Source organism: Pleurodeles waltl, unplaced genomic scaffold, assembly GCF_031143425.1.
Source record: "Pleurodeles waltl isolate 20211129_DDA unplaced genomic scaffold, aPleWal1.hap1.20221129 scaffold_37, whole genome shotgun sequence".
In the NCBI taxonomy this organism is placed as follows: domain Eukaryota; kingdom Metazoa; phylum Chordata; class Amphibia; order Caudata; family Salamandridae; genus Pleurodeles; species Pleurodeles waltl.
In genome coordinates this window covers 781,124-807,577 of record NW_027150076.1, presented here as the reverse complement: position 1 = coordinate 807,577, position 26,454 = coordinate 781,124, and positions in this window count along the sequence as shown.

Here is a 26,454-nt window from a genome sequence, read left to right as displayed (position 1 = left end):
TATGCATTTTGTATATACTATTTTATTGTATTTTACTTCATTATTTATAGTCTGACTTTTTAAAGTGTTTTTATGTGATTTCTGTGTGATGTAGTTTTATGATCTAGAGGGTATGATGATGATGATGGTTAAAAAACTTTCTGATTTGCTTGTTTGTTGGCATCAACCAAAGTACTTCAGGACCACTAACCGGATAGTGGAAATCTTTCTGGCCCTCGCTCTCAAGATGCAAACATTATCACTTGCAATGCATGGCAAAGAAAATACAAACCAAGTGAGACATTCAGCTATCAAAGGTGATTCACAGAAGAACAAAAAGACAAAACCACTCCTTTGGGATACCACAGGCAAACCTTTTGAAATGCAGCTCTTGTGCCTTTAATGCTGTATCCTTGTAGGAGGCTGGCCCTCTATGTAGCGTGCAAAGCTAGACACACTGTGCAGAGAGTCAGGGCAACCACATGTTGGTTTACAGAGGTTAAAACTAGACCTCCTAATGCTCTAATTTTTGTGTTAGCTTGGTCGAGCAGTAAGGCTAATCTTGGAGAAGTGCAAAGCATTTGTTGTACTCACAGTATCAATAAATGAGACCACACTCTCAAACGAATAACTCGAGACCGATTTACAAAAATACTTCAGATTTCTATAAAAATGTTAAAACTAAGATCATCAAATTTGCGTAAGTACTTTTTAAATTTTGAATTTTTGAAGTTTTAATAAAAATAGTCTTTCTGTGCGTAATTACACAAAATAGGAATCAATGGAGAAAATACTTTGAAAATGCACATAAAATCAGGCAATGCTTTTAACAATGTCTCCTTTTACAGGTATGTCAAGGTCACCAGTGGGCACTATGGACCAGCTGGAGATGTTTGGCGGCTCCCGGTTTTCTCACAATGCTGTCTGGAGGAGGACTGGAGTACTGCTGGCCAGGTAAACTCTGTTGCCTCCTCCTGCTGGCACACACTCCGCAAACTTTGGAATATCTTCAGATGTATCCCAGCAGACTGTCACAGGACAGTCACCCACGCCTTAGTCACTAGAAAGCTCGACTACGGCAACACTCTCTACAGCGGCACCTCAACCAGGAACATCAAAAAACTACAACTCATCGAGAACTCAGCTGCCAGACTCATTTTGGACCTCCCTCGCCGAGAACATATCTCCCAACACCTGAGGACCCTCCACTGGCTACTGGTGGAGAAGTGAATCACCTTCAAGCTTCTCACCCACACGTACAAGGTCATACACAACGCAGGACCAGCCTACCTGATCCACGGTGTCTCCTTCCACACCTCCGCCAGATCCCTCCGCTCTGCCCAGATGGCGCTGGCCACCATCCCTCACATCCACAAAACCACTGCTTGAGGACGATCTTTCACCTACACTGCAGTGAAGAGCTGGAACAACCTCCCCTGCACCTCAGGCAAAGCTGGTCGCTCACCATCTTCGGATGAGACATGCCCCCCCCCCAGCGCCTTGAGACCCTCATGGGTGAGTAGCAGTGCTTTACAAATACTGATTGTCTTGATCTTTATGTACCTGTACGAAAATACCCTCTATTTTGCATAGTTACTCACACTTTTTGCCTACTTTCTATGTGTTTTGACTGTGTTCACTGGAATCCTGCTAACCAGGACCCCACTGACTGTGCCCTCTCACTCTAAATGTGGTTGCTTGGGACTTTGCACACCACACAATTGGCATAGTGGTGCCCCCAGGTAAGTCCTAGTACATGGTACTTAGGTACCCAGGATATTGGGGTACCAGGGGTTCCCCATGGGCTGCAGCATGTAATATTCCACTCATGGGAGCACATGCAAAATGTGTGTGCAGGCCTGCCATTGCAGCCTGTGTGAAAAGGTGCATCCACCCTTTCACTATGGGTCACTGCACCAGGTCACTGTAGGTCACCCCTATGGTAGCCCTCTTAGCCCAGAGGGAAGGGTGCAGGTACCTGTGTGAGGGCACCCCTACACGAGCAGAGGTGCCCCTATGAACCCCAGCTCCATTACACTGGACTTTGTAAAAGCAGGGAAGCCAGTTAACCCATTTGCTGGGCACAGGTCACTACTACCTGTGTCCAGCTACATAATGGTAACTCCGAACCTGGACATATTTGATATCCAGTATTGGTTGCATGATTCTATGCACCCTGGGGGCTTCTTAGAGGATCCCAGCATTACTCCTACTAGTCTCCTCTGGGTTTTCGGGCAGCTTGGGCTGCTGCCACCCTTCCGGCAGGTTTCTGCCCTCACCTACTTGAGCAGCTCAAGCAGAGGAAGGCAGAACAAAGGATTTCCAGTGGGAGAAGGAGGTAACACCCTCTCCCTTAGAAATAGGTGTCACATGGTTTGGAAGGGGTAACCTCCCCAAGCCCCCGGTATGCTTTGAAGGGCACATTTGGTGCCGTACTTGCATTAACCGGTTTGCACCAGACCGGAGACCCCCAGTCCCTACTCTGGGGCGGAACTGGACAATAGAAAGGGGAGTGACCACTCCCCTGTCCATCACCACCAGAGGGGTGGTGCCCAGAGCTCCTCCAGGTGGCCACTTGATTCTGCCATCTTGAATCCAAGGTGGGAAGAGGCCCCTCGGAGCATTTGAGTGGCCAGGTCAGGTAGGTGACATCACAGCCCCCTCCTGATAGGTGACCAATCCCCCTTCCTGGGCTATTTAGGTCTCCCTCTTGGAAGGGTCCTCAGATTCGACATGCAAGATTCCAGCATGACTCCTCTGCATCGTTTGCTTCAACTTCTGGCCACTGGACTGCAACTGGAACCTTCAGGAACCAACAATTTACAACTTCAGCAATGACTCCGCTCTCCAACATTGATTCTCCAGCTCCTTGCAGCAACTGCAAAATTTCCCCAGCTGTGCATCCTCTGACGGCGATGAGTCTTCAGCCTGCACAAGAAGTAAGAAAGAATCTCCCTTGGAGTGAAGGAGTTACTCCCCTTCATTCACAGGCAGAAACTGCAACGATGACTGGCTGCGTGGATCCTCTCTCCTCCAGAACTGCATGGATCCTGCATCACAGGAAGTGGTGTGGAGGGGTCCCCTTGATTCTCTCGACCAGCTGTCCAACTTGGGAGAAAGTAAGCCCTTGCCTCTACTTACAGGACTATACCCTTGTGCATCGCGACTCTTGCAGCTACCAAGGCTTGTTTGCTCCTCCTCCAGGGGATCTTCAGACTCCGTATAGCCCCGGATCCCAGCACTCCTTCCTGCAAGGCACCGTCTCCTGCCTGCTGCTCCAGCAACGGGGGACTACTCTCCAGGTGTGCTGAGTAGGCTTCACAGCGACTCCTGTACCTGCTGCCAATGGGTGGCCTGTGGGGGCTGCCTCCTCTTCGTGTGATTCTCCCAGCTGCTGAGTTTCACCCCAGACTCTCCTCCTTGGGTTGAATCCCCTGAACCTAGTTGGTCCTCTTCAGCCTTGCAAAAACTTCTTCTCTGACTCTTGCGCTGCCAAGGCTTGTTGGTGGTTTTCCAGCACCACTGACCAACTGCATCATGACCGCCAATGTGGGACATCACTTGCATCACGTCTGCTCCTGTGCTGCACTGCTGATCTTCTTCGTTTCCCGTCACCCTGGTCCTGCATCCGCAGAAAGGTGGGTAGAGGCTCCTGCCACAACCAGACACCCCATCATGAACTGGATTTGATCCCCTTCCTTTTCAGGTTCTCTTCTGTCAGGATCCACCTCTGGGTTCTTCCAGTCTTGTCTGGGTCTTGCACAATCCTTTTCCAAAGTCCTCCTGCTGGATTTGGGGAAAACCATGTACTTACCTCTCCTCTCCTAGTCGCTGGGGGGGGCACCCTGGTACTCACCTTTTGGGGTTCCTAGTTCCTCCAGCTCCATTCTCCTGATTCCACATTCTTGGGTGGGGGACTGTCTTTCATATTCCACTTTCTTAGTATATGATTTGCCATCTCCCCCAAAGGGCCCTCACTGTTTGCTATTGCTCTTACCAATGCATATTGCTTGTTATACTATTTACTAATTTCTAATGTGTTTATTCTAGTGTGTTTATTTACCTCCAGGTGAGGTATTGCCTAAGTAGTATTTTAGTGTTTGTGATACTATAATAAAGTCCCTTTATTTTTGTATCACTGTGTGGTTCTTTCAAGTGGGTAAGTGATGTGTGAATGTAGTGGTATTGCATAATCTTTGGATGTCTCCTAGTTAAGTCTTGGCTGCTCATCCATAGCTACCTCTAGAGAGCACTTGCTTCCTAGACACTGCCTACAATACACTAATAAAGGATACCTGGACCTGGTATGAGGTGATAACACCACAGGGGCTCACCACACACTAGGCCAGCTTTCTACAGTACCCTCATCTAATCCACATATCCAGCAGCTCAGGGGGGTCTTCAATCATCAATCATCAAAAGTAGCTGTCTCTATTGGAAATGTTGGCGACCTCTTGACAAGGCTTTTCCAAAGTCTTGTTCCTTCACACACAGGGTGCACAACCTGCACTGCCCTGCTTGTTCAGTACCACATGATGGTTGTGTTCTTTGTCAGAACCTGAACTGGCCTCTTGATAGATGGGAAGAAGACGTGGGAGCCAATCAAATGGTGTGGAGCACAAAGAGGATGATATGGAGTTTCTGCTCCACTGCCGATCACAGACCCCTGGTCCACACTTCTTCCAGAAGACCACCCCATGTGTGAGACAATACATTTCTCACTGCTCTGAACTCTAGGGGAATGGAGAATGGCCTGCACAGAACAGGGTGGTGTCCACCTGCCACAACTAAAGGTCCTCGGCTGTCTTCATCGAGATACACATGCTGTCTGACATGCAGCCATGGATTTGGGCCCACTGACCATGAAGGTTCCATTTTAAGGCTTGCACATGCCAGTGAGCACGTGGGACCAGTGGGATGCAGGAGGCCAAGCATCCAAGAAGCCTCTGAACTGCCAGTGCCGGAACCAGGATTGAGCACAAAACATTGGGATCCTAGCCTAAATATCCTGGGCCCACTGAGGAGAGAATTGAACGCCACCATGTCAAGCCTGGCCACTCTGAAGGGAATCCTCTGTACAGGTGTCAGGGGGGATTGTGGCTTACTGATGGAAAGTCCCAAGAGATTAAAGAAGGATGAACCTTTGTCTGGAAGTAGACCACATGGGAATGCCTGGAGCCCACCTGCAGCAACCAGTCATCAAGGAAGATAGACCACGAACACCATCATCACCTCTGTAAAAAAACAAGGGAGACAGGTGAGGCTGAAGGGTAGAACGACAAAATGGAAGTGCTCCAGCCCCACCACAAATCAAAGGTAACGTCTGTGGGACTGCAGGACAGGTACACATGCCCTGTAAGTCCAAGGCTACAAACCAATGTCCCTGATCAAGAGTGGAAAGAGCCTGGGCCAAAGTCAGCAATCATAGCGGGTTGGCCATGGTTGCAGTGTGTGAGAGAGAAGGCTGCTGTTCTTGGGGTGTGGATGGCGTCTGCTACCAGCGGGTTGTCTTGAACCACTAAAGGGCTGGGATGGCTGCCTCATAGGTTGCTAGGGCAGTTCTGGCTGTAGAAAAAAATTGGTATCTTCTAACCTTCTACTAAAACTAGTGGAACTGAGAAGCCAGAGAGGTCAAACCAAGGAGCATGCCACATCACAGCTGTATTTGAAGCGTTCAAAGATAGAACCAATCTTTTCACCAAAACGCCTGGGACCATCAAATTGTGTATGCATCAGGGATGCTTGCACGTCCCTAAAAAACCCTGTGGCGAACATAGCGCCGGATCACTCCAATGGTGCTCATGGTGTGTCCGACACAATACAGCTCTAAAGATATATAAAGATACATGTCATCCGTCTTGATTCTTCTGAATAAAGGCATTTCTAAATTTGAATTTCCAAATTCTTCAGTTGGCTGGCGCGATCTCGCTGGTCATGTACCGGAGGGTATGTGTGTGTCACCCTAGCAGACAAACAGAATTTAGGGAGCATAAGGCCAATCTGACTGAAAAAAAAACTACATTTAGGTACCATAAGGCCAGGACGGTCGACAAACAGACTCCTTTTCAAAAGGATTGATTGTCGGTCCGGAGGCACATTAGTTAATGTGTTTAGATTCAACTTACTGGTAAATGTGTGAGGTAATTTTTGTGAACAAATTCTTTGAATTTGAGTGCTTGGTTAGAAAGGACGCATCACTAGGTAAGGGCATATGCCATAGCTACAGGACAACTTAGAGGTGGAGCTCGAAATGGATTAGCCCAGGATGCCATCAAGGTTTCTATCAAGGTCACATTCAAGGGCAGCAAAGGCTGTGAGGTCACAAGGTCAGGCTGTAATATCTAAGTTAAAAGGCTGACCTTGGTTTGTGTTGTAGATAGTCTCAACGCTAGCACTTTTCAGCAGGATGAACAGCGACTTGCATCTAAGCGCATATATGTGGTTGAACTGGACAGCAAAAGGTGAAATGGACAATAGGGGATAGTTGTGGGATCAAGACACTGGTTGCCCTATATGAAGGAAACACGCCCAGACAGTATGAGGTTTTACAGACTGACTGTGGTCTACCATACTCCCAGCAATGGAGGTACACAGCACACAGCACCGTCTGAGAGGCAGACTGTGTCCGGCCCCATAACACCATCACACGGCTCACAACCAAGGCATCTTCACATAGATGATAATGACAACAACTGGTCAGGCTTAATGAAGACCCAGGACTGAGAACTTAGGGAAGCCAGGCTCAACTGTACATGTTTTAAAACACAAATATAAACTTTAAAAAGCATGGCTCATTCCACATGACAAATGCTGGAAATGCAACATTTCTGGCTGTGACATTTACCCATATGTTGTGGTCTTGCCCACGACTCAACACAAAGTAGTGTGCCTTGCATTGCACAACGCCAGGCTTTGTGCATTGGTAGGACTGGCCAGGCTAGCAATACTACACAACACTTCAAGCCCACGTGAAGACACTTCACACCGGCGACGATGATATCCATGTCCTTCATGGTGGCAAAAATATAGATGCAACTCAGGCACACCCACCTAGAAGGATCGAGGGACTCTTTACACCAAGTATGAAAGGAACAGATACAAAACACAAGCCTGCATCACAGTGTCTGATAGAGTTTGGGGTCCATTCTTACACCCCCCAGATCCATCAGGTAATGACCATCAATGGCCGCACTCGATGACCCCAAACACAACAAAAGCTGAGAGCTGCTGACAATGGGCCAACAAAATGCACCAGGGACCATAGCACAGGGTTCTGCATGTGTGGGATCTGAGAGGTAAGCGTCCCCGAGGATGGGACATCGGTCCATGTTGTTGTCACTGTTCCTGATAATACTCCATGCTCTGTTTCATTTTATTGTCTCTTGTTATATTTCATTGATGGGCCTGATAGAGGCTATATGCAGATATGCTCTGGCTCCAGCAAGTGAAATGAGAAAGAGGAGGTATTTCAGGGTGTAAAGAGGGACCTCTCCTCGACTACCCACCTCAGACACCTTCATAGAGCCAATTCCTTTTCTCCTTTCTACGGTCTCTGTTTTCTGTTTTTCCTCTTCCCTCCCTTCTTGACTACTCCCGTGTTTGCTGTGAATACTACATTCTTGACATGATATTGTTACATTTTATAACCATTCTTGTTCAAATTGTGTATCTTACTGAAGTCAGCACTAGAGATACAGAAGGGTTAATAGTGAAGTGCGGATAAATGAGATGGCCGTGCTCTTTGGAGAGAAGTGTAATGTCACTGTGATACTCTCTGAGGGCAAGGATGGCACTTTAAAGAATTAGCCTTATCCTTATGTTGCTTTAAAGCTAAAAATCAATAAAGAAATGAAAAAAAAAACACACAGCAGAAGAAACATCCTGGTTGAGGATCTCCTCTGCCGTCTGCTCCAGATCATCAACTCTTGACTTCATGAAGACTTGTCTCGTAAGTCACTGTCTCGTCTGCCAGATGTGATCAACGGGTCGCTTAATCTTTTCTGTGAACCTACAGCTTCCTCTTCACTTTTCTCATCTCCTGAAGTATAATCCTGAGGGAATCCTTGTCTTGATCTTGCCCCTCCCTAGTTTGCACCATACTCCACTCATGTATTGAAGAACATGTTTTTTCTGTGTCCTTTAGTTAAAGTGCCAGATCTAGACACTGTTGTCCCTTACATAATTTCTCCGTTGATTTATTAGATCCTGACATTCTCTATCCCACCATCATCATTGTAGGGTTGTGACTTCTCAGAAGAGAGGTGGCACTCTTCCCCTGATAGAAGACGTGTACCGCGAGCCCATCAGTGAATTTGTTATCTGGGACTAAGAGTTTTCTAAATGCAGCTCACTTCAGCGCCACTGTGTTGCCTCTGAGAGAGGCCATTTCACTCACTGAAGAAAATTATGAATCTGTTTCAAATGTGTTCAATGCACCATTCAAGTCTTCATCTCTTGTTTTTCCCCTCTGGGTTAGGTTGTAGAATGTCTCTTGTGTAGATTCCCACCACTGACCACCTTGGATTCAGAGATGCACCAGCCTTACTGAGTCAGATGTCAGGGCACCTTAAACTACCTCCATGGCATGATTTATAGTTTGGTACAAGCGGTACTCCATCGCAATGGTAACAGAGTCCCCTCCAATAAAATTAAGCAAAGGCAACTCTTCTGCTCTAATCTATCTGCTGGCTAAGAGGGCCTACCACAGGCTGGCCTCCTCACATGCCTCCATCTCACATGGGAACACAGATGGAACCGTGGCACTGCCACTGGAGCCACACGCTGTACTGCACGGGGCAGTTGCGGGGAGTGATAGAGTGGCCTGTCCAACAAGCCTGTGCTCTTTTGTCTCCAACTCTCCTTGCTGCAGCAAGTGTCATGGCTCTGTCCCTGCAATAGGGCTCAGCTCTCATCCCACTTTACGTTTCCTTGCTGCACCCCCCACAAGTTGGGAGCTACACAATATGACCCTCCAGCATGGCACACCGTAGAACACCTCCAGATGGATCAACATCATCCACGCTCTCAGGGGTCTACCATGCTTGCTTCTGCCAATTCCATGAGGACAGTGGTGGCCATTATTTTTCTAAGATTGGGCAGGTGGAGATCTTTATTTTCTTCTTTTTTGCCTCACCAGGAGCCACTACATGGTACAGGGCACAGCATCCCTACTACTACATCTGTAGTTCACAGTCATTTGTTTATCTTCAATTGATCTGTCCAGATGCAGGGATACTTGTCAAACACTGCTGGCCGCCGTGGAAAACGTCCTCACAGCTGCCCTGCTGTGTGTGCAAAGAATTTTGTTAAAATGCTGCTCTGGCCAAGTTACACTCTAGACTGCTTGACCTGGGTGGTCTAAGGAGCAGCGCAGGTGGAGGGGGAATGCAGCGAATGTTTCACTAATCATCAGACCTCATTCTGGGGGTGAGGGGCAGGAGCAAGCAGGGCCACTGAGCCTCCAATGTGGGGGCTGGGGGTGGGGGGCACGGAGCACGCAGGGCCACTGAGCCCCCAATGTGGGGGCTGAGGGCGGGGGGCACGGAGCACGCAGGGCCACTGAGCCCCCGATGTTGGGGGCTGGGATTGTTCACCTCGGGTGACCCACGGTCTGTCCTCCTGTGGCTCTAGAACCTGAGTCAATTAGAACACCACCATCAGCAGTTCCCTCTCAGCAGTAGTGTAGGCCAGCAGTCACAGGCTTCTTAGGGAGAAAGTGTAGGGCTGCTTCAAGCATAGAAACTGATTGTTGTTGTCCAGCCCAGTGCTTGGCTACTGTATAAAGAAAAAACTCAGAAAAGGTAATACTGCACACTACAACATACAGCTACTGTGCAGGTACGCATGTATCACTGGTGCAAAGACCCTGCGTCCTGGGATCAGTGAGCCCTCCTATCCAGTGTGAGCCTGTTATGTGCAGGTATCAGGTGCAGAAGCAGTGCTACGTCGCCCCCCACCACTCACTAAACTTCATGCACTCAGTTACTTATCTCAGTCTCAAATGTTCTTATGTCTCACTAATGTGAGGCTCCGGAAAGCTCCATTCCTGGACTCGGTCTGACATGCAATAAGTCAGAGTGTCTCCTGCGCCAATCTTACCAACACAGACTGGTAGCAATCCTCATGTCAATGAGAACAAGAGGGGAAATCATCCCAGCACCACCCGACACTCTCTTTATTGGTGAGATATAAACTCAGGGGCGTGCGGCGCCCCTTCCACAGATCCCTCCTTTGTGTCACTATGCAGCAAACCATGGAAGACGCTCAGTATCTTCTTCAAATGACTCTGCTAGAGCCATAATGTTTACTGTGCTTTAATCCCAAGGAAAGGCTTCAGCAGACTCCCATGAAACACCCTTCCAGGTTCCCGTGTGATACCGGTGGCCACCAGACTGTTCACACGAGATGCTCTCTGTACTATCTTGCGTGGTCCACACCACTTATCATACAAAGATTTGCTAGAAATGGGTTTCAACACCAAAACCTCCGGACACTCCTGATGCCCATACACTGCTGCTTTCGTGCCATATCCCTCCTTCATTAGCTCCTGGATAGCTTGAATGCTTTCCAATGTATTCCTGAAGCCAGTCACATAGTCCAACACATCCTTTTGTTGTGATTGGACATTCCTTCCCACTCTTCTCTGATCGAGGTAGTTGGGACACACACAGGGTGCCCACGCCGAGGTTCAAAGGGACTGAAGCCAACACCCTTCTCTGGAATCTCCCAGTAAGCAAATACAGTGCATGACTGGAGAGATCCAAGTCTTCTGCATTCTTGGACATCAAGGGCTGATGAGGACGGTCACTTTATGCACTTTGCCCTGTCAAAGATACTGTAACAACGGGGCTTCCGGGCCACCCGTCGCTTAAGACTATTTGCTGCTACTCAGTCTGTATTGAATCAGCGACAGGTACCTACACTTTAGCAAACCTAGAACTGAAGCTCAGCTGAACATCGCTCACACTGGCAGAAGCGGTGAAGCTCAGCCATAACACCAACACAGCCACCTCAATAACCTATACAAAGAGGGACGATACCATAATATGTTTTATTTCAAGAGCACACCTACAACAGCCCAAGAAGTTACATCAATATTGCATTTTATGATGCTATATTTATTTGAAAGCTGTTGGAAATGACCCTTTCTGCAGGGTTGTCCCCAAACATTTTGCCTTTCTCCTCCTATTTTTCTGACCCTCTTTTTGTTGATTTTGGGACTCTGGGCACTTTACTACTGCTGATCACTGCTTAAGTGCATGTGCACTCTCCTCTAAAACTTGGTATAATTGGCTTATGCCTGTTTGGCGTATTTAATTTACCTGTAAGTCCCTTGTAAAATGGTATAACATAAACCCAGTTCCTGTAAATTAAATTCTACTAGTGGGCCTGCAGCGCAGATTGCACCACCCACAGAAGTAGCCTTTCAAACCTGTCTCAGGCCTGCCACTGCAGTGCCTGCGTGCGCATGTTACTGCCACATCGACTCAGCCAATTTAACTACTTGCCACGGCGTAAACTCCGTTTTAATTACACCGAAATCACCCCTAAGGTAGGCCCTAGGTAGCCTTATGAGCAGGGTGCTGTCTATGTAATAGATAGGACATATACTTTTATGTTTTACATGTCTTAGCAGTGACAGACAACCTATTTAATTTTTCAGTACTGTGAGAGCTGCCCCTCTGATAGGTTTGTGTTGGAAATTCCCTTGTATATGTCTAAGTGGTAATGTCTGATCTGTAAGGAGTAGCATCGGCATGTTTGGTATGTTTGGAATGGTAGTGAGAAATCCTGCTTACTGGTATACGTGGATTTTACATTACTATTTTAGAAATGCTACTTTTAGAAAGTGGGCATTTCTCTGTGCTTATAACTCTACTGCTTTGCAACTTGACTCCAATCCACGTCTGGGGCAGAGTGACAGCTCCACTTTGTGCAGATTCTCCAGACAGACATCCATCAGGAAGGGTTAGGTCTAACAGGGTTACATCTGCATTCATCTACATACTAATGGTCTTCCTGGGCTGGAATACAGGGAGGGTTGTTCACACTTTTCACTTGTGATTGGACATTCCTTCCCACTCTTCTCTGATTGAGGTAGTTGGGACACACACAGGGTGCCCACGCCGAGGTTCAAAGGGACTGAAGCCAACACCCTTCTCTGGAATCTCCCAGTAAGCAAATACAGAGTTCTGTGAGTGGTGGAGATCTGGTTTGTGAGCTGCTTGCACTGATTTTTAGCACCAGGATCTTGTTTCAGGCTGTAAAATCAGTGTGAACTGCATCACGTGGCACCCCAGAAGGTGCTACTTCTTTCTGCCGCTTGAGTAGATTCTCTACTCAAGTGGCAGCTTTCTCGACGTGAGTGGCAGCTTTCTCTACGCGAGCTGAGACCACCCACGTTGAGAAATCTCGCCGGGAGGAGGTCTAGTGCTTGATTTTCTCATTTGCCAACTTAACATTGGCAATCCACACATGAGTGAAATACTCTGCCACAAGGCGGTTGGTGGAGTGTTTCCAAAACTCCGTGCTCCGTTTAGAGAGCGGAGTGGGCAAAACTCAACGAACTCCACCGGAGCAGCAGAGTTTACCACCCACCCCTATTTAGCACCTGACAATTTGTTTTCCTCTATTGGTGCAGCAGTTTTAATTAACTATGCACTTTATAATAAACTGAACTGAACTCACTGGTCTGTGGAAGGTGTATAGTTGAACAGTAATATGTCACACCAGCTTGTTCCCTCTTCTCTTTCATATAAGAGGAGATGAAATTGGTTCCCTGGTTGGAAATCATAGTCTTAGGAAATCCAACCCTAGAAAAATGCTTAGAAGAGAGTTAGATATCACCTTTGGAGTTGTACTAGTCAAAGGCACCACCTCTGGATGGTAGAGGCATGATCCACCACATTCAAATGTGTTGATGCTGAGGGTGGGCGATTAATATGGACCAACAATGTTCTTCTCCACCCACTCAAACCAAATACCTAGATGTGCTGGAGGCACCAGTGGTGCTTTGATTTTACCTTCATGTTTTGCAGAATCTCTCTGTGTTCTTGAGTATTGCAGGTCATAGGACGGAGTGCCCAACCTACCGCCTAATGCCCAAGTGTCCATCCAAGGGCACTTTGTGGACTAGTTACTGCAGGAAATTACTCTGCACAAGTGAAACCACTAGCCTCTTCCTAGCACCTGGCTCGGGATTCAACAGCTCACTATGTAGCAGGCCATCATCCCAGTCGGTATTTGTTCTAATTCACAAAGGTAAGTTACACTTTTGAGTATCTTTACTACATTTTGGTATTCACCAAATGCAAGTGTAAGCTACTACTAAATAAAAACAGTAGTAAGTCCAGCACTACACATGGCCAACCACTGGTACTACAACACGCTCCCATTGAAGTTAAATTGAATTAAAATAAAACCCCATAAGAAATAATGTTAAAATGAAATTACATTATTTCAAATAGTTAATAATTTAAATACATATACATTAATGTTAAAAAAATACCAATTGTACATATTTAATAGACAATTTTGAGTTCCAAGATTAATGTAACAATAATTTTTATTAAAAATAATTCTGCACAACTCTTTTAATAACCATTAATGCATAGGCATTTTTTTTTTAGGTGGGAATTTATTTTTAATTTAAAATTCAGAAAACAATTTTAATTTAATTTATTATATTTCCACAAACTAAAGATGTATTTCAAAATTAATACTGCTGCAGGATTTGTTTTATTTTGGTACAAATATATAAATTTATTTTACAATAATATTTAATGTAAACAATTTATTAATATTTATTTTAGTGTTAACAACATTTTTAAAATGTTCCCGATACTTTGTCATCAGGAAAAACTGTTATGGTTTTCAATAGTTTTTGCGCTCTCTTCAGGCAGGAGAACTCCCCCCATTTACACTAGCTTCCAGCACAAACCCCATCATGGTTGAGTGGTTGTACTTCAAGACATCTGGGTTCCCAACTCAAAAAGCTGTAGCCACTAGGTTCACTGCAACAGCATCCTGTGAAGTCCCTTCACTCAAAGCCAATACACCTGCTATGATGGGTACAGCTGGTGGAAGGTTTTTCACCTGACCGTCTCTCTTTTAATGCCCATTCTTGTGACACTTTAAGTAATCACTTTGAGTTTGGAAAACAATTCCTTTGCACGCTTCTCTTAGTACTGTTCCTGACTTGAAACCCAACTCCTGCTCCATTCTCTCCATCTATGAAACCTTGAGATTTGCCCTGGCCCCTACCTTCAGGTCTGGAAAAAGTTCTGTTGGGAATTATTCTTTCCCTTTGTCTTAAAGCCATACTGGCCACCCTTTAGTAAACCCTGGTACCTGAACACTTGTCAGCCACCACTGCAACCTCTTCTAGGTTCCTCCCTGTCAGATCTATCAGTTATTACCTAACTGGGATAAAGCAGTCTTCCCTGGGTCTTTCTTTGTTACAATTAACAGGTTAAGGGAATAAAAACCTTTGGCCTCAATCACTCCCACTCACTGCAATCAGACAACACACCATGACTCCAGGTCCCGAATGCTACACTAGTTGCTCTGTCCCTATCTTTAAACCTTTGTAAGTACTGAGCTGGCTTCAGCCCAAACCTTCTAATTAGAGACTCTTCCATTCATTCATAATTAATTTTCTCAGTCACTGGCATCCTTCCAATTACTATGGTACCTTCCATGGGCACCAACTCATGAGAGTAGCTGCCTTTGACACATCATTCAAAGCCTGAGCCTTACTAGCAATCCCAAAGCACACAAATCATTCCAAAATATCTTGTCAATCCACATGTGTGTGATCAAGCTCTTTTGGTACCTTGGAAAGTAACGTGGTAGAGTTGGAGGTGGAATCATTGTTCCCAGATGTAGCTATCTTCGCTGCTATCCTGAGCATCTCTCTCTCACCCTCAAATTCTTCTTTTCCTGTATGTTAATTTCCCACCCATCATGCTCATTACTGCTCTCCTCATGAGCCAATTCCTCCTGTTTCGTCCTCCGTCTTTCCACTTGTTCCTGGTGAGCTAATCTCAGCATCTCTCTCTTCAACTCCCTGGTGTTTTCCTCTTTTTCAGCCCTATTTGCCTGGAGACCCAACTGCAAGTGCAGGGTCTTAGATAGACTTAACACACCCAAGGGAATAACGTATTGAGTTGGTGTCAATGGTACACTAGAAATCAGTGGAGAATATTACCTTTGGAAAACACTGAAAAGCTAATTTGGGGACACCCTTGGGTGAGTCTGAAGAGAAATGGTGCTAAAGGGCTAACCGAGCCTGGTGCTCCAACATTTACACCGAGGTTCCCTATCATGGTACCCTTCCTGTAGTCCATCACAGTTTGTACCGTCTAATCTCTAACTGATCTCCTATGAAACTCACAAACACTGCTTGCCCTTGTTCATTGTAGCTTGCCACCCTTCCTCCCAACAAAGATCCCTAAACTGACCTCGGGACAGGGTGCCAAGGTCTACCCAAACTAACCTTGCAGCTGGGATGTAGTGGTAGGTATTAAAGCCTAAAGGTTGAACTTATCACTCTGTGGTTGAAAGTTGGAATTGACGTTGGAGGCTTCCACACCACTAGCTGCCAAATGTCAGACTCTGTTTAGGGGTCCATGGGACAAGCAGGGGCTATTAGACTTTAGCTGTGGGGCCTGGGTCTTTTGCCTCTGACGTCCCAGGATATGTCCTACTATGCCACTGCAGTTGGGCCAAGAACATCCGTTTCAGCTCTTGGCTCTCAGAGGTTGCGATATCAAGCATTCACAGGCTTCTTAGGGAGGTAGTTTGGGGACAATTCAAGCTCAGAACTCAACAATCACCCAGCAGTGCATAAATGAGTGTCCAAAAGAGTACTTGTCTTTTGTAAAAGGAGAGTTCAGTAATACACTAAAAAAACTCAATGTTGCCCCCTACAGGATGCAAGCATGAATATCTCACTGGTAGAAGGTCACTGTATCCTAGGATTGGCAATCCCGCTCTCCCTATTGACCCTCACTCTCTCCCCTTCCCCTAGGTTAGAGTGTGGTATGACCAGGTGCAGGTATCAGGCACAGGTGCAGTGCTACCCCCTCTCTGGAGTTCCTGCACCCAGTTACTTGCCTCAGTCCCAAATGTTCTAATATCTCACCAAGTCAAAGCTCTGTGAAAGTGCTGGCCACAGCAGGGACCAAGGGCATGCATCTGGCTTTCTCTCCCTATTCTGTTAAGAGACTCACAGCCTGTGAGTGCTGTGGCATTTGCATCAACTCTGCAGGAACAGCAGCACTGCCTGCTGCCCAGAGGTTGAAGCACGTTGAAGGTCTCTCTCTGGTGACAGACCCTCTTCTTGGCTTTGGATGAGTTGGACAGTGTGCTAAGGGATCAGAGGTCACAAAATGCAACAGGGCACATCTTTGCCTGCGGAGCAACCCAACTCAGCTCTCTATTACGGGACAGTGGTGTAATTTGTTTAAGTTCAGTCATCACAGTGATGCACTCAGCTTTGGCACAACTCTGATGATTTGCAGCATTTCATTCTGCTTGGCATGATTTTAGGTTCACAGCTGCACAGTCCACTTGGGCACAATTTCAAGACAGTGCAACGGGAGAGGCCCCTCAGGCACAACTTCCTGATAGCAGATGCATGATCTTCTCAGACTCCACCTCAGTACCATGCCACAATATAGGCCGCTCAAGCAGAATAGCCGGTACTCGGCTCCTTGGAGCATGGAAATCTCTCTGCCGGTAGATGGACCCTCATGTGTGGGGTCAGCTGGTTTTGCTCACTCTGAATGATCACAGCTTCTGTTTTTCAGGAAGCAGGATAGTCTGTAGGTGCTTCAGCACAAGGCAATAGCTCTTCCTTCCAGGTCAGACGCAAGAGGAAGTCCCCCACCTCTGTGAGGTTCTCTGTCAGGCAGGCACCAGCACTAGTTGCACAGTAGTCCAAAAAGTATTCTATGGATTACTCTCTTCCTCCGTCAAGAAGCATCTGGAACAAACTTGCACCTGGAACAACAAGTGGGTCAGCACCTTCCACTTTGTAGAGCCAAAGCAGACAAGGGATGTGGATTCTCTGTCTGCACTCTCACCGCATGTTTAGTTTGGTTTTTCGTTCATGTGTCCTCTCCAGGCTGTCTTTCAAACACAGCTTTTGTTTAAAGTGATGCTCCTCACACCAGGGTCGTCTCCAGGTTAGATCACCCACAACAGAGGCACAAAGGGGTGTACGTTTTCTGCACCTGGCTATCAGCAGCGAGCAGATCAGTGACAGGAAACTGACACAAGGCCAGCCTCCGCTAAAGGATCCTTCACACTTTGAGACAACAGAGAGTTCCACCTTTCACTTCCACAAACTCCTAATAATCAGTGCTCAAGAAGACTAATCTGCAGGCCCTTGAAGCAAAAGGAGTTAATCCAGCGGTTAAAGGGAGCCCTTTCTCCTCGTTCTTCCCTTCACTGTCAGGTCTCCTCCCTCCAGCTTCAGGACAGCCAGCACCTGTGTGCTTTGGGCCCTCCTTGGACCTCGGCACCGGACCGGCCCTGAGCTGCTGGTGTGATGACTTTGGGGCTTCCTATGCCCAGGAGACTGATTGTGTAAGTACTTTACTTACCTGAGAAACCTAACAATACGTACCTCCGCCAGGAACTGCTGATTTTTGCAGTGTCCACTTGTAAAATAGCTTATTGCCATTTTAACCTATACTGTGTATATTACTGCTTTAATTCAAAGTTCCCTACTTACCCGTGTGGAGTACCTTATATTTTATGTATTTACTTCAAATATTGAATCTTGTGGTTCTAAAATAAATTAAGAAAATATATTTTTCTATATAAAAACTATTGGCCTGGAGTTAAGTCTTTGAGTGTGTGTTCCTCATTTATTGCCTGTGTGTGTACAACAAATGCTTAACACTACCCTCTGATAAGCCTACTGCTCGACCACACTACAACAAAACAGAGCATTAGAATTATCTGATTTTGCCACTATCAACCTCTAAGGGGAACCCTTGGACTCTGTGCACACTATCTCTCACTTTGACATAGTACATACAGAGCCAACTTCCTACAGATGGAGTGCTGAAACTTTTCAAACATTCACCCTCAGTCACAGATCTGGGTCTAATCCATCGTTATTTTGCTCGCCAAGTCATGGACCCAGCCACATGCAAATCAGTCTTGACCCTGTTCCCCATGGGAACAGTCTGGCACGAACTGCTAGGCCAAGACCTCCCTGGACAGGAAACAAGCATCCTGGGACCGGTTTCAGGGTATCACCTTTTTTCAGCCAGGCTAGATTGAATCCAGTGGCGCAGCGAGCAAGGGACCCACGCCTGGGTATACCATAGCCACTTAGGGCGCACAAGGCAACATCACAAAACACCCTTCATAAGCCAAGCTAGCTTGAATTTAGTGGCACAGTGAGCCTGGGACCAACATCTGGGCATAGTTTTCCCACTTAGTGCAACTTTAGCAACATAAAAGGATGATGGACGGAGTGCTAAAACTTTATGCTGAAATTTTATCTAAGACGCAGCTGATTCAATAAATCTTATCGAACCTTCTTCTGTTTGTCTTTGCATGTGTGAGACGAATGTAACTGAGAGAAAAGGATTAGATCTGATTCACCACAATTTCCCTGAAAAGTCACAACGTCATGCGCTCGATTGCCACAGATCACCCTTGTTCTTGGGCATAGGTGAGGTACTGCTACCTGGAATGAAATGGATTAGGCCGACAGTTGTCGCATGGTTTGGGATTGAACTCAGTTCCCCACAAATCAGATAATGCAGCAGCCAATACCGAGCTGCATCATTAGTATAATGAGAGCCGACATGACAGAGGCTAGCTGCACCTTTAAATCTAACACACCCTATTCGACGTGCAGCAGCACCTGCATGAGATGGGTAGGTGAACAGTAGACACTCTCCATCAAACACAACCTATTCTAAACCTCCCCAGCAGGACCTGTAGGAGACTGCTGGGTGAGCATGAAGCACTCTGTATTAAACCCAATCTCCTTTACACACTCCCCTGCAGCACCTGTAGGAGACAAGTGCAGAGCGTCTTGTCCTAGAGGTCTGCCAGGGCTAGTTTGGTGTCATGTGTGAGTAAATGTTCATTGGTTTCTGTCCAGAAATGCTTGGTGTTCACAGGGAACAGCAGACTTTGTTCTGGAAGGGTGTGTCGTTATGCTTATGACCGACAGTGACTAGACACCCACAAGTTCATTTATTGATAATCTACAGATAACTAGGGCACCGGATGCTGTCAGACTTTTCAAGGTGGAGGAGTAATCTTCCCTAGACCGCTGCAGTTAGAGCTGAACCTGGGAACCCACCAAACTTCAAACAACTTGGTTTCTACTGGTACTTTTGGTCGGTTGTTACAAGTTGTTTTTTTAGAGGGATAAGCAACCATTTTTCCAATATGCAAGATCTTCTTGCAGAAATATTTGGGTTGCTTATCTGAGAAGTAAAGTCTTACTTCAGAAGATAATAGGTTTGGAGCTCGACTCGGGCAACAAGTTCTGGGATTTGATTTAGCTTCTCAGTGTACCCTGGGATTTATAGTCTTGGTTCATTTTAACTGTGCTTATTGAACCAACACGCCTGATTACAATGAAGTGAAGGCTTGGAAAGGTGGCATCTCAGGGACATGAATCCATCCGGTAATCCTAACTATGACAGAGTAATTTTACAAAACATACTTCGTCTTGTTAGAGATGTAACTTTTAAAAAGATGTTACTTTTTATAGGAATGTTACATTTAAAATGAAAAATTACATATAGGTGGAGCAGGTACCATCAGGAATACCACAAAAATAAAGTCCGAGCAAGTTGTGCAGTCAACATATGACCCAATGCAAGAAAAGATTGTAGTTCTTAGAAAACTGTAGTACATACGAGCACACTGGTGGCTGAACAGCTGACACTGTCTGTAGGCTTAGTCGAAAGTTCCTGGCACAGCATTCATGTGATAATCTGTTCTTCGTTTTAGCACACTGGCACAACTATGATGTTGTGATGTTGTCTTGTGCAGGCGACCTGCCATACAAGTGCTCAAAGTGACTGTAGTAAATTGCGAATCAAGCAGGGCTAAATTCTGGTGGGTTACAGGGATCTCTATGGTGCATCTTTAGACATGAATGACTATTGCCGCAAAGACTAGGTCTTGACACTACCAGTGGTTGGTGACAGCTGATTAGATAAAACTGTGCAGTGTCATGACTGGGATTAGGGTCCCTCTGTTTAAGTATCTGCACAGTTATAAGGTGCTTCATAGGGTTAGCCTTAGTATTGGAATGGGAGTGTCCCCGGCATGGAGTCCAGTCATGTTCCCCTCCCCTGAGTGCCTAGGTGGGCGTATCTTGCATCCTGGTTTTTGATTTTGCTCCAGTTTCACAATAATCTAGTGTGTGCGGGAAGGCTTAGCCCTATTCCTTCACATAAATGAGATCCAGGAACTGCCCTGTATCTGGAGGGGCAACTCAAGCATGCCCTCATGTGTTAGACAGTAGATGTCTGTCATAGGTTTAGCATGTAGAGGGGTGGTGGCAGTGTACCCTGGTTTGTGAAATAGTAGTGGTGAACAGCCCTTTTTATCTGAGTCACTGCAATGGAGGCCTACTGGCCCACTTGTGTAAAGTTCTGTTTCTGTGCTGTAACCCAGGTCCTGATGCTAACATTCCAATGCATGCTATGTATGTTAATTTGCGTGTAGCCTGTGTGGTGTACGGGTGAATGAGAGTCATAGAGTATTCAAGTACATAGGGTGCATCCTCGGGGAGCAGACCAGGGGGGTTTTGTAGAGCACTGGGGGGACACAAACAGGCACACAAAACACACCCTCAGCAGCAAAGGGGCGGCTGGGTGCAGTGTGCAAAGTTGTTATCGGGTTTGCTATTGAATGCAATGGAGGGACCCGGGGATCACTTAGGCGATGCAGGCAGGGCACAGGGGGACTTTTCGGGCCAGCCACCGACTGGGCTAGGAAGAGGGCCGTCTGCTGGTCACTCCTGCACTGGAGGTTGGTTCCTTTCGGTCCTGGGGGCTGCGGGTGCAGTGCTTGGTCCAGGCGTCGGGTTCTTTGTTACCTGGCAGTCGCGGTCAGGGGGAGCCTCTGGATCCTCTCTGCAGACATTGCTGTGGGGTTGCAGGGGGGGTCATCTCAGGTTACTCACAAAGTTGCAGCCACCTGGGAGGTGTTGGTTCTCTGGAACTTGAGCTGGGGGCGCTGGGTGCAGTGTGAAGTCTCACGCTTCCGGCGGGTAGAGCGAGTTCTTTAAAAGTTGTTTCTTTGTTTGCAAAGATGTTGCTGCTGGTGAACAGTGCCGCAGTTCTCGGGAGTTCCTTGGTGTAGGAGGCTGGACTGGCTTGTAGTGAGTACCAAGGGGTACTTGCACCTTGCACCAGGCCCAGTTATCCCTTATTAGTGTATAGGGTGTCTAGCAGCTTAGGCTGATAGATAATGGTAGCTTAGCAGAGCAGCTTAGGCTGAACTAGGAGACGTGTGAAGCTACTACAGTACCACTTAGTGTCATATGCACAATATCATAAGAAAACACAATACACAGTTATACTAAAAATAAAGGTACTTTATTTTTATGACAATATGCCAAAGTATCTTAGAGTGTACCCTCAGTGAGAGGATAGGAAATATACACAAGATATATATACACAATAGCAAAAATATGCAGTATAGTCTTAGAAAACAGTGCAAACAATGTATAGTTACAATAGGATGCAATGGGGAAACATAGGGATAGGGGCAACACAAACCATATACTCCAGAAGTGGAATGCGAACCACGAATGGACCCCAAACCTATGTGACCTTGTAGAGGGTTGCTGGGACTATTAGAAAATAGTGAGAGTTAGAAAAATAACCCTCCCCAAGACCCTGAAAAGTGAGTGCAAAGTGCACCAAAGTTCCCCTAAGGACAAAATAGTCGTGTTAGAGGGAGAATGCAAGGAAAACACAAATCAGCAATGCAACAACGATGGATTCCTGTCTGAAGGTACCTGTGGAACAAGGGGACCAAGTCCAAAAGTCACAAGCAGCTCGGAGATGGGCAGATGCCCAAGAAATGCCAGCGGTTGGTGCAAAGAAGCTCTTACTAGGCTGAAGAACTGTGAATACTGCAGGAACGACAAGGGCTAGAGACTTCCCCTTTGGAGGATGGATCCCCCACGCCTTGGAGAGTCGTGCAGAAGTGTTTTCCCGCCGGATGGACGCCAACAAGCCTTGCTACACGCAAATCGTGCGTTTGGCGTTTTTGGACGCTGCTGGGGCCCAGGAGGGACCAGAAGGTCGCAAATTGGACCTGCAGAGAGAGGGGACGTCGAGCAAGACAAAGAGCCCTCACTGGAGCAGGTAGCACCCGGAGAAGTGCCAGAAACAGGCACTACGAGGATGCGTGAAACGGTGCTCGCCGAAGTTGCACAAAGGAGTCCCACGTCGCCGGAGACCAACTTAGAAAGTCGTGCAATGCAGGTTAGAGTGCCGTGGACCCAGGCTTGGCTGTGCACACAGGATTTCCGCCGGAAGTGCACAGGGGCCGGAGAAGCTTGCAAAGTCGCGGTTCCCAGCAATGCAGACCAGCGAGGTGAGGCAAGGACTTACCTCCACCAAACTTGGGCTGAAGAGTCACTGGACTGTGGGGGTCACTTGGACGGTGTCGCTGGATTCGAGGGACCTCGCTCGTCGTGCTGAGAGGAGACCCAAGGGACCGGAGATGCAGCTTTTTGGTGCCTGCGGTTGCAGGGGGAAGATTCCGTCGACCCACGGGAGATTTCTTCGGAGCTTCTGGTGCAGAGAGGAGGCAGACTACCCCCACAGCATGCACAAGCAGGAAAACAGTCGAGAAGGCGGCAGGATCAGCGTTACAGAGTTGCAGTAGTCGTCTTTGCTACTATGTTGCAGGTTTGCAGGCTTCCAGCGCGGTCAGCGGTCGATTCCTTATCAGAAGGTGAAGAGGGAGATGCAGAGGAACTCGGCTGAGCTCATGCATTCGTTATCTAAAGTTTCCCCAGAGACAGAGACCCTAAATAGCCAGAAAAGAGGGTTTGGCTACCTAGGAGAGAGGAAAGGCTACTAACACCTGAAGGAGCCTATCACAAGGAGTCTCTGACGTCACCTGGTGGCACTGGCCACTCAGAGCAGTCCAGTGTGCCAGCAGCACCTCTGTTTCCAAGATGGCAGAGGCCTGGAGCACACTGGAGGAGCTCTGGACACCTCCCAGGGGAGGTGCAGGTCAGGGGAGTGGTCACTCCCCTTTCCTTTGTCCAGTTTCGCGCCAGAGCAGGGGCTAAGGGGTCCCTGAACCGGTGTAGACTGGCTTATGCAGAATTGGGCACCTCTGTGCCCAACAAAGCATTTCCAGAGGCTGGGGGAGGCTACTCCTCCCCTGCCTTCACACCATTTTCCAAAGGGAGAGGGTGTCACACCCTCTCTCAGAGGAAGTTCTTTGTTCTGCCATCCTGGGCCAGGCCTGGCTGGACCCCAGGAGGGCAGATGCCTGTCTGAGGGGTTGGCAGCAGCAGCAGCTGCAGTGAAACCCCAGGAAGGGCAGTCTGGCAGTACCAGGGTCTGTGCTACAGACCACTGGGATCATGGAATTGTACCAACAATGCCAGGATGGCATAGAGGGGGCAATTCCATGATCATAGACATGTTACATGGCCATATTCGGAGTTACCATGGTGAAGCTACATATAGGTAGTGACCTATATGTAGTGCACGCGTGTAATGGTGTCCCCGCACTCACAAAGTTCAGTGAATTGGCTCTGAACAATGTGGGGGCACCTTGGCTAGTGCCAGGGTGCCCTCACACTAAGTAACTTTGCACCTAACCTTTACCAGGTAAAGGTTAGACATATAGGTGACTTATAAGTTACTTAAGTGCAGTGTAAAATGGCTGTGAAATAACGTGGACGTTATTTCACTCAGGCTGCAGTGGCAGGCCTGTGTAAGAATTGTCAGAGCTCCCTATGGGTGGCAAAAGAAATGCTGCAGCCCATAGGGATCTCCTGGAACCCCAATACCCTGGGTACCTCAGTACCATATACTAGGGGATTATAAGGGTGTTCCAGTAAGCCAATGTAAATTGGTAAAAATGGTCACTAGCCTGTCAGTGACAATTTGGAAAGAAATGAGAGAGCATAACCACTGAGGTTCTGATTAGCAGAGCCTCAGTGAGACAGTTAGTCACTACACAGGTAACACATACAGGCACACTTATGAGCACTGGGGCCCTGGGTTACCAGGGTCCCAGTGACACATACAACTAAAACAACATATATACAGTGAAAAATGGGGGTAACATGCCAGGCAAGATGGTACTTTCCTACACAACCCCCCCCCAAACGAAGGACAATAAGACTAGCCATTACCTGATGAGTCTTCATTGTCTAAGTGGAAATATCTGGAGAGTCCATCTGCATTGGAGTGGCTACTCCCAGGTCTATGTTCCACTGTATAGTCCATTCCCTGTAGGGATATGGACCACCTCAACAATTTAGGATTTTCACCTTTCATTTGTTTTAGCCAAAGTAGAGGTTTGTGGTCTGTCTGAACAATGAAGTGAGTGCCAAACAGGTATGGCCTCAACTTCTTCAGAGCCCAGACCACAGCAAAGGCCTCCCTCTCAATGGCAGACCAACGCTTTTCTCTAGGGGTCAACCTTCTACTAATAAAAGCAACAGGTTGATCCTGGCCCTCAGAATTAAGTTGTGATAGGACTGCCCCTACTCCTAATTCAGATGCATCAGTTTGGACATAGAATTTTTTAGAGTAACAAGGGCTTTTCAGGACAGGTGCAGAGCACATGGCCTGCTTCAGCTCCTCAAAAGCTTTCTGACAGTTTGCTGTCCATAATACCTTTTTAGGCATTTTCTTGGATGTGAGGTCATTAAGAGGGGCTGCAATGGAGCCATAGTTCTTAATGAACCTCCTGTAATACCCAGTGAGGCCTAGGAAGGCTCTCACCTGAGTCTGAGTGGTAGGGGGAATCCAATCAATAATAGTTTGGATTTTCCCCTGAAGTGGTGCAATCTGTTCCCCACCAACAAGGTGTCCCAGATAAACCACCTTACCCTGCCCTATCTGGCACTTTGAAGCCTTGATAGTGAGGCCTGCCTTTTGCAGGGCCTCCAAAACTTTCCAAAGGTGGACCAGGTGATCATCCCAGCTGGAGCTAAAGACAGCTATATCATCCAAATATGCTGCACTGAAAGCTTCCAGCCCTTGCAGGACTGTGTTCACCAACCTCTGAAAAGTGGCAGGTGCATTTTTCAAACCAAAAGGCATTACAGTAAACTGGTAATGTCCTCCAATGGTAGAAAATGCAGTCTTAGGTTTAGCATCTTCTGACATTTTGATCTGCCAATACCCTGCAGTCAAATCAAAAGTGCTTAGATACTTGGCAGATGCCAGTGTATCTATTAGCTCATCTGCCCTGGGTATAGGGTGAGCATCTGTTTTGGTTACCAAGTTGAGACCTCTATAGTCTACACAAAACCTCATTTCCTTCTTTCCATCTTTAGAATTGGGTTTTGGTACCAGTACCACAGGAGAAGCCCATGGACTGTCAGAGTGCTCAACCACTCCTAGTTCCAACATCTTCTGAACTTCTTGCTTTATGCAGTCCCTGACATGGTCAGGCTGCCTATAGATCTTACTTTTGACAGGTAAACTGTCTCCAGTATCTATAGTGTGCTCACACCAAGAAGTGGTGCCTGGCACAATGGAGAAGAGTTCTGAAAATTGTCCTAGGAGATTTATGCAATTATCTTTCTGCTCAGCAGTAAGACAATCAGCCAAAACTACCCCTTCCACAAGAGCATCTTGTTCTGTGGAAGAGAAGAGATCAGGTAGAGGATCACTGTCTTCTTCCTGTCCCTCATCTGTTGCCATGAGCAGGGTGAGATCAGCCCTGTCATAGTAGGGTTTCAGGCGGTTGACATGGAGCACCCTAAGGGGACTCCTGGCAGTGCCTAAGTCAACCAAGTAGGTGACTTCACCCTTCTTTTCAACAATTGTGTGTGGACCACTCCATTTATCTTGGAGTGCTCTTGGGGCCACAGGCTCCAAGACCCACACTTTCTGCCCTGGTTGGTACTGAACCAAAACAGCCTTCTGATCATGCCATTGCTTCTGGAGCTCTTGGCTGGCCTGAAGGTTTTTACTGGCCTTTTTCATGTACTCAGCCATCCTTGATCTGAGGCCAAGTACATAATCCACAATATCCTGCTTAGGAGCTTTTAAAGGTTGTTCCCAACCCTCCTTTACAAGTGTGAGTGGACCCCTAACAGGGTGTCCAAAAAGAAGTTCAAAGGGGCTGAAGCCCACTCCTTTCTGGGGTACCTCCCTGTAGGCAAAAAGGAGGCATGGTAGAAGGATATCCCATCTCCTGCGGAGTTTTTCAGGGAGTCCCATAATCATGCCTTTGAGAGTTTTATTAAATCTCTCCACCAGTCCA